The sequence below is a fragment of the Cupressus sempervirens genome, chromosome 1 (genome assembly GCF_028749045.1).
Source record: "Cupressus sempervirens isolate cs-2001-9-10 chromosome 1, ASM2874904v1, whole genome shotgun sequence".
In the NCBI taxonomy this organism is placed as follows: Eukaryota; Viridiplantae; Streptophyta; class Pinopsida; order Cupressales; family Cupressaceae; genus Cupressus; species Cupressus sempervirens.
Window position 1 is genome coordinate 608,792,611 of NC_143118.1, and position 6,185 is coordinate 608,798,795.

A 6,185-nucleotide genomic window follows, 5' to 3' on the forward strand; every position below is an offset into this window, starting at 1 on the left:
ATGCCCCGACTCGAGTCGTCTCCAAATTTTTCGCACGACTCATGTCACCATGCTCGACTTGATTCTAAGTGCCCCGAGCCATGTACATGATCCAAAAGCGGTTAACTTTTTCTTTTTGGTTAACGCCCAAAGTTTTCAACCCGACCCGCCTCGGCAACCTCGACTCGAAGCGCCTCGAGCCTTAATGGCCTCCAATGTTTTTGCATGACGCATGCCACCGTTGACTTTTCGCTCGAATCATGTCACCCAGGGCACCTCGATGCTACGTGACCCGAGCCCTGTGCGCGATCCAAAACCGGGTAACATTTTTTTTTGAACTCCCAAAATTTCATTCTTTTTTGCCTTACGAGGCCTATCATGATCTCTTTTTATAAAGAAAATTCTCAAATTGGATCGTTTCGGCTAGCCTACCTTGAATCTGGCTAGCTAGGCGTAACGCCTCGAGTCGGCTCGGCAATACGTGAACTGAAACTTGTGCGTGATCCAAAAGCGGGTAACTTGTTTTTTTTTTCTTTTTTTTGTAATGCCCAAAATTTAGCGCTTTTCGCTGTACAGGGCCTCCCATGATTTTTTTTTTTTTTGTTTTTTTTCCCCTCGTCGACCCACTCTGGCGACCTAGTCGGGTCGCCCGAGGCTGGGGCGACGGAGATGGGTTGACCTAGTCGGGTGACCCAAGTTGGGTCGACCCAGGCGTGCGATCCTGGCTGGGGACAGCAAGTCGATTCTATAAGTTTGCTTGCCAATTTTGCTAGCCAGGTCAGCTCACCAAGTCATCTAACCATGTGGTCTTTGCCAAATCAAGAATTGACTCTTTAAGTCCACTCACAGCTCGTCAAGCCAGCTCACCAAGATGACTTATCATCTCGCCTCACCCGGTTAACACACCAGGTCGCCTCTTCTTTAAGACCGCTCACCATATCGGCTCCCCAAGTCACCTCACTGAGTCGACTATTCAGGTTGCCTCACCAAGTTGACCCCTTAAGTTCGCTCACCAACTCAGCTCCCTAAGTAAGCTCACCAAGTCGAATCACATAGTCTTTTTACCACCTTGCCCCAGCAGGTGTGCTCGCCAAGTTGCCCCACCGAGTTGCTTCTCTAAGCCCACTCACCATGTCAGCTCACCAAGTTGGTTGTTCAAGTACGTTTCCAAGTCAACTCTTTAAGTTCGCTCACCAAGTCAGCCCGCCCAAGTCGCCTCTTTAAGTTCGTTCGCCAGGTCGGCCCGCCCAAGTCGCATCAGCGGGCTAACTCGCCGAGTCACCTCACGAAGTTGACTCTTTAAGTGCGCTCACCAAGTTGACTCACCATCTTGCCTCGATAAGTTGGCTTGCCGAGTTACCCCACCAAGTCGTCGCCTCTTTAAGAACGCTCACCGTGTCAGCTCGTCAGGTCAGCTCACCAAGTCGACTAATCAAGTAGGCCCACCAAGTCGCCTCAAGGATAGCTCCTCACCATGAGTCGCCTCACCATGTTGACTCAATGAGTCACCTCACCATGTTGACTCTTTGAGCCCGCTCGCCAGGTCGCCTCACCAAGTCGACTCGAGTACGTTGCCAAGTCGACTCTTTAAGTTCGCTCACCAGGTCGACTCGCCAAGTCAGCTCACCATGTCATCTCAACGAACCAACTCGCCGAGTCGCCTCACCACGTCGGCTCTCTAATACCACTTGCCAAGTCACCCCACCAACTCGCCCCATTAGGCCCACTCACCACATCGCCCCGTTAGGCCCACTCTCACCAAGTGGACTCTTTAAGTCTGCTCATAAAGTTGAGCCACCAAGTACTCTCACCAAGTTGACTCTTTAAGTCCTTTCATCCAGTCACCCCACCAAGTACTCTCACCAAGTCAACTCTTTAGGTCCGTTCATAGAGTCACCCCACCAAGTCGACCCTTCAAGTGCGTTCATCAAGTCACCCCACCAAGTCGACTCTTTAAGTTCATTCATCAAGTCACCCCGCCAGGTCAGCCCACAAATTACTCTCACCAAGTCGACTCTTTAAGTTCGTTCATCAAGTCACCCCGCCAAGTCGGCCCACCAAGTGGACTCTTTAAGTTCGTTCATGAAGCCACTCTGCCAAGTCGGCCCACCAGGTCGACTCTTTAAGTTCGTTCATCAAGTCACCTCGCCAGGTCAGCCCACCAACTACTCTCACCAAGTCGACTCTTTAAGTTTGCTCACCAAGTCACCCCACCAGGTCGGCCCACCAAGTACTCTCACCAGGTCGACTCTTTAGGTTTGTTCATCAGGTCACCCCACCGAGTACTCTCACCAAGTCGAATCTTTAAGTTCGTTCATCAAGTCGCCCCGCCAGGTCGGCCCACCAACTACTCTCACCAAGTCGACCCTTTAAGTTCGGTCATCAACTCAGCCCGCTAGGTCGGCCCACCAAGTACTCTCACAAAGTCGACTCTTTAGGTTCGTTCATCAATTCACCCCGCCAGCTCGGCCCACCAAGTTCTCTCACCAGGTTGACTCTTTAAGTTCGTTCATCAAGTCACCCCACTAGTTCGACCCACCAAGTACTCTCACAAAGTCCACTCTCTAAGTTCGTTCATCAAGTCACCCTGCCAGGTCAGCCCACCAAGTACTCTCACCAAGTCACCCCACTAGTTCGACCCACCAAGTCGACTCTTTAAGTTCGTTCATCAAGTCACCCGGCCAAGTCGGCCCACCAAGTCGACTCTTTAAGTCCGTTCATCAAGTCACGTGACCAGGTCAGCCCACCGAGTACTCTCGCCAAGTCGACTCTTTAAGTTTGTTCATCAAGTCACCCGGCCAGGTCGGCTCACCAAGTACTCTCACCAAGTTGACTCTCTAAGTCTGTTCATCAGGTCACCCCACTGAGTACTCTCACCAAGTCAACTCTTTAGGTCCGTTCATCAAGTCACCCCACAAAGTCGACCCTCTAAGTTCGTTCATCGAGTCACCCGACCAAGTCGACTGTTTAAGTCATTTCATCAAGTCACCCCGCCAAGCCGACTCTTTAAGTCCGTTCATCAAGTCACCAGAACAACTACTCTCACCAAGTCGACTCTATAAGTCCGTTCATCAAGTCGGCCCACCAAGTACTCCCACCAAGTCGACTCTTTAAGTCTGTTCATCAGTTCACCCCGCCAAGTACTCTCACCAAGTCAACTCTTTAGGTGCGTTCATCGAGTCACCCCGCCAAGTTGACCCTTTAAGTCCGTTCATCAAGTCGCCCCGCTGAGTTGCTTCTCTAAGCCCACTCACCATGTCAGCTCACCAAGTCGGTTGTTCAAGTTCGTTGCCAAGTCAACTCTTTAAGTTCACTCACCAGGTCAGCCCGCCCAAGTCGCCTCTTTAAGTTCGTTCGCCAGGTCGGCCCGCCCAAGTCGCATCAGCGGGCTAACTCGCCGAGTCACCTCACGAAGTTGACTCTTTAAGTGCACTCACCAAGTCGACTCACCATCTCGCCTCGATAAGTTGGCTTGTCGAGTTACCCCACCAAGTCGTCACCTCTTTAAGCCCGCTCACCGTGTCAGCTCGTCAGGTCGGCTCACCAAGTCGACTAATCAAGTAGGCCCACCAAGTCGCCTCAAGGATAGCTCCTCACCATGAGTCACCTCACCATGTTGACTCAATGAGTCGCCTCACCATGTTGACTCTTTGAGCCCGCTTGCCAGGTTGCCTCACCAAGTCGACTCGAGTACGTTGCCAAGTCGACTCTTTAAGTTCGCTTGCCAGGTCGACTCGCCAAGTCAGCTCACAATGTCATCTCAACGAACCAACTCGCCGAGTTGCCTCACCATGTTGGCTCTCTAATACCACTCGCCAAGTCACCCCACCAACTCGCCCCGTTAGGCCCACTCACCACATCACCCCGTTAGGCCCACTCTCATCAAGTGGACTCTTTAAGTCTGCTCATAAAGTCGAGCCACCAAGTACTCTCACCAAGTCGACTCTTTAAGTCCTTTCATCCAGTCACCCCACCAAGTACTCTCACCAAGTCAACTCTTTAGGTCCGTTCATAGAGTCACCCCACCAAGTCGACCCTTCAAGTGCGTTCATCAAGTCACCCCACCAAGTCGACTCTTTAAGTTCATTCATCTAGTCACCCCGCCAGGTCAGCCCACAAATTACTCTCACCAAGTCGACTCTTTAAGTTCGTTCATCAAGTCACCCCGCCAGGTCAGCCCACCAAGTGGACTCTTTGAGTTCGTTCATGAAGCCACTCTACCAAGTCAGCCCACCAGGTCGACTCTTTAAGTTCGTTCATCAAGTCACCCCACCAGGTCAGCCCACCAACTACTCTCACCAAGTCGACTCTTTAAGTTTTCTCACCAAGTCACCCCGCCAGTTCGGCCCACCAAGTACTCTCACCAGGTCGACTCTTTATTTTTGTTCATTAGGTCACCCCACCGAGTACTCTCACCAAGTCGACTCTTTAAGTTCGTTCATCAAGTTGCCCCGCCAGGTCGGCCCACCAACTACTCTCACCAAGTCGACCCTTTAAGTTCGGTCATCAACTCACCCCGCCAGGTCGGCCCACCAAGTACTCTCACAAAGTCGACTCTTTAGGTTCGTTCATCAATTCACCCCGCCAGCTCGGCCCACCAAGTTCTCTCACCAGGTCGACTCTTTAAGTTTGTTCATCAAGTCACCCCGCCAGTTTGACCCACCAAGTACTCTCACAAAGTCGACTCTCTAAGTTCGTTCATCAAGTCACCCTGCCAGGTCAGCCCACCAAGTACTCTCACCAAGTCACCCCGCTAGTTCGACCCACCAAGTCGACTCTTTAAGTTCGTTCATCAAGTCACCTGGCCAAGTTGGCCCACCAAGTCGACTCTTTAAGTCCGTTCATCAAGTCACGTGACCAGGTCAGCCCACCGAGTACTCTCGCCAAGTCGACTCTTTAAGTTTGTTCATCAAGTCACCCAGCCAGGTCGGCCCACCAAGTACTCTCACCAAGTCGACTCTCTAAGTCTGTTCATCAGGTCACCCCACTGAGTACTCTCACCAAGTCAACTCTTTAGGTCCGTTCATCAAGTCACCCCGCAAAGTCGACCCTCTAAGTTCGTTCATCGAGTCACCCAACCAAGTCGACTGTTTAAGTCCTTTCATCAAGTCACCCCGCCAAGCCGACTCTTTAAGTCCGTTCATCAAGTCGCCAGAACAACTACTCTAGCCAAGTCAACTCTATAAGTCCGTTCATCAAGTCGTCCCACCAAGTACTCCCACCAAGTCGACTCTTTAAGTCCGTTCATAAGTTCACCCTGCCAAGTACTCTCACCAAGTCAACTCTTTAGGTCCGTTCATCGAGTCACCCCACCAAGTCGACCCTTTAAGTCCGTTCATCAAGTCGCCCCGCCGAGTTGCTTCTCTAAGCCCACTCACCATGTCAGCTCACCAAGTCGGTTGTTCAAGTACGTTGCCAAGTCAACTCTTTAAGTTCGCTCACCAGGTCAGCCCGCCCAAGTCGCCTCTTTAAGTTCGTTCGCCAGGTCGGCCCGCCCAAGTTGCATCAGCGGGCTAACTCGCCGAGTCACCTCACAAAGTTGACTCTTTAAGTGAACTCACCAAGTCGACTCACCATCTCGCCTCGATAAGTTGGCTTGCCGAGTTACCCCACCAAGTCGTCGCCTCTTTAAGCCCGCTCACCGTGTCAGCTCGTCAGGTTGGCTCACCAAGTCAACTAATCAAGTAGGCCCACCAAGTCGCCTCAAGGATAGCTCCTCACCATGAGTCGCCTCACCATGTTGACTCAATGAGTCGCCTCACCATGTTGACTCTTTGAGCCCGCTCGCCAGGTCGCCTCACCAAGTCGACTCGAGTACGTTGCCAAGTCGACTCTTTAAATTCGCTCGCCAGGTTGACTCGCCAAGTCAGCTCACCATGTCATCTCAACGAACCAACTCGCCGAGTCGCCTCACCACGTCGGCTCTCTAATACCACTCGCCAAGTCGCCCCACCAACTCGTCCCGTTAGGCCCACTCACCACATCACCCCGTTAGGCCCACTCTCACCAAGTGGACTCTTTAAGTCTGCTCATAAAGTCGAGCCACCAAGTACTCTCACCAAGTCGACTCTCTAAGTCCTTTCATCCAGTCACCCCACCAAGTACTCTCACCAAGTCAACTCTTTAGGTCCGTTCATAGAGTCACCCCACCAAGTTGACCCTTCAAGTGCATTCATCAAGTCACCCCACCAAGTCGACTCTTTAAG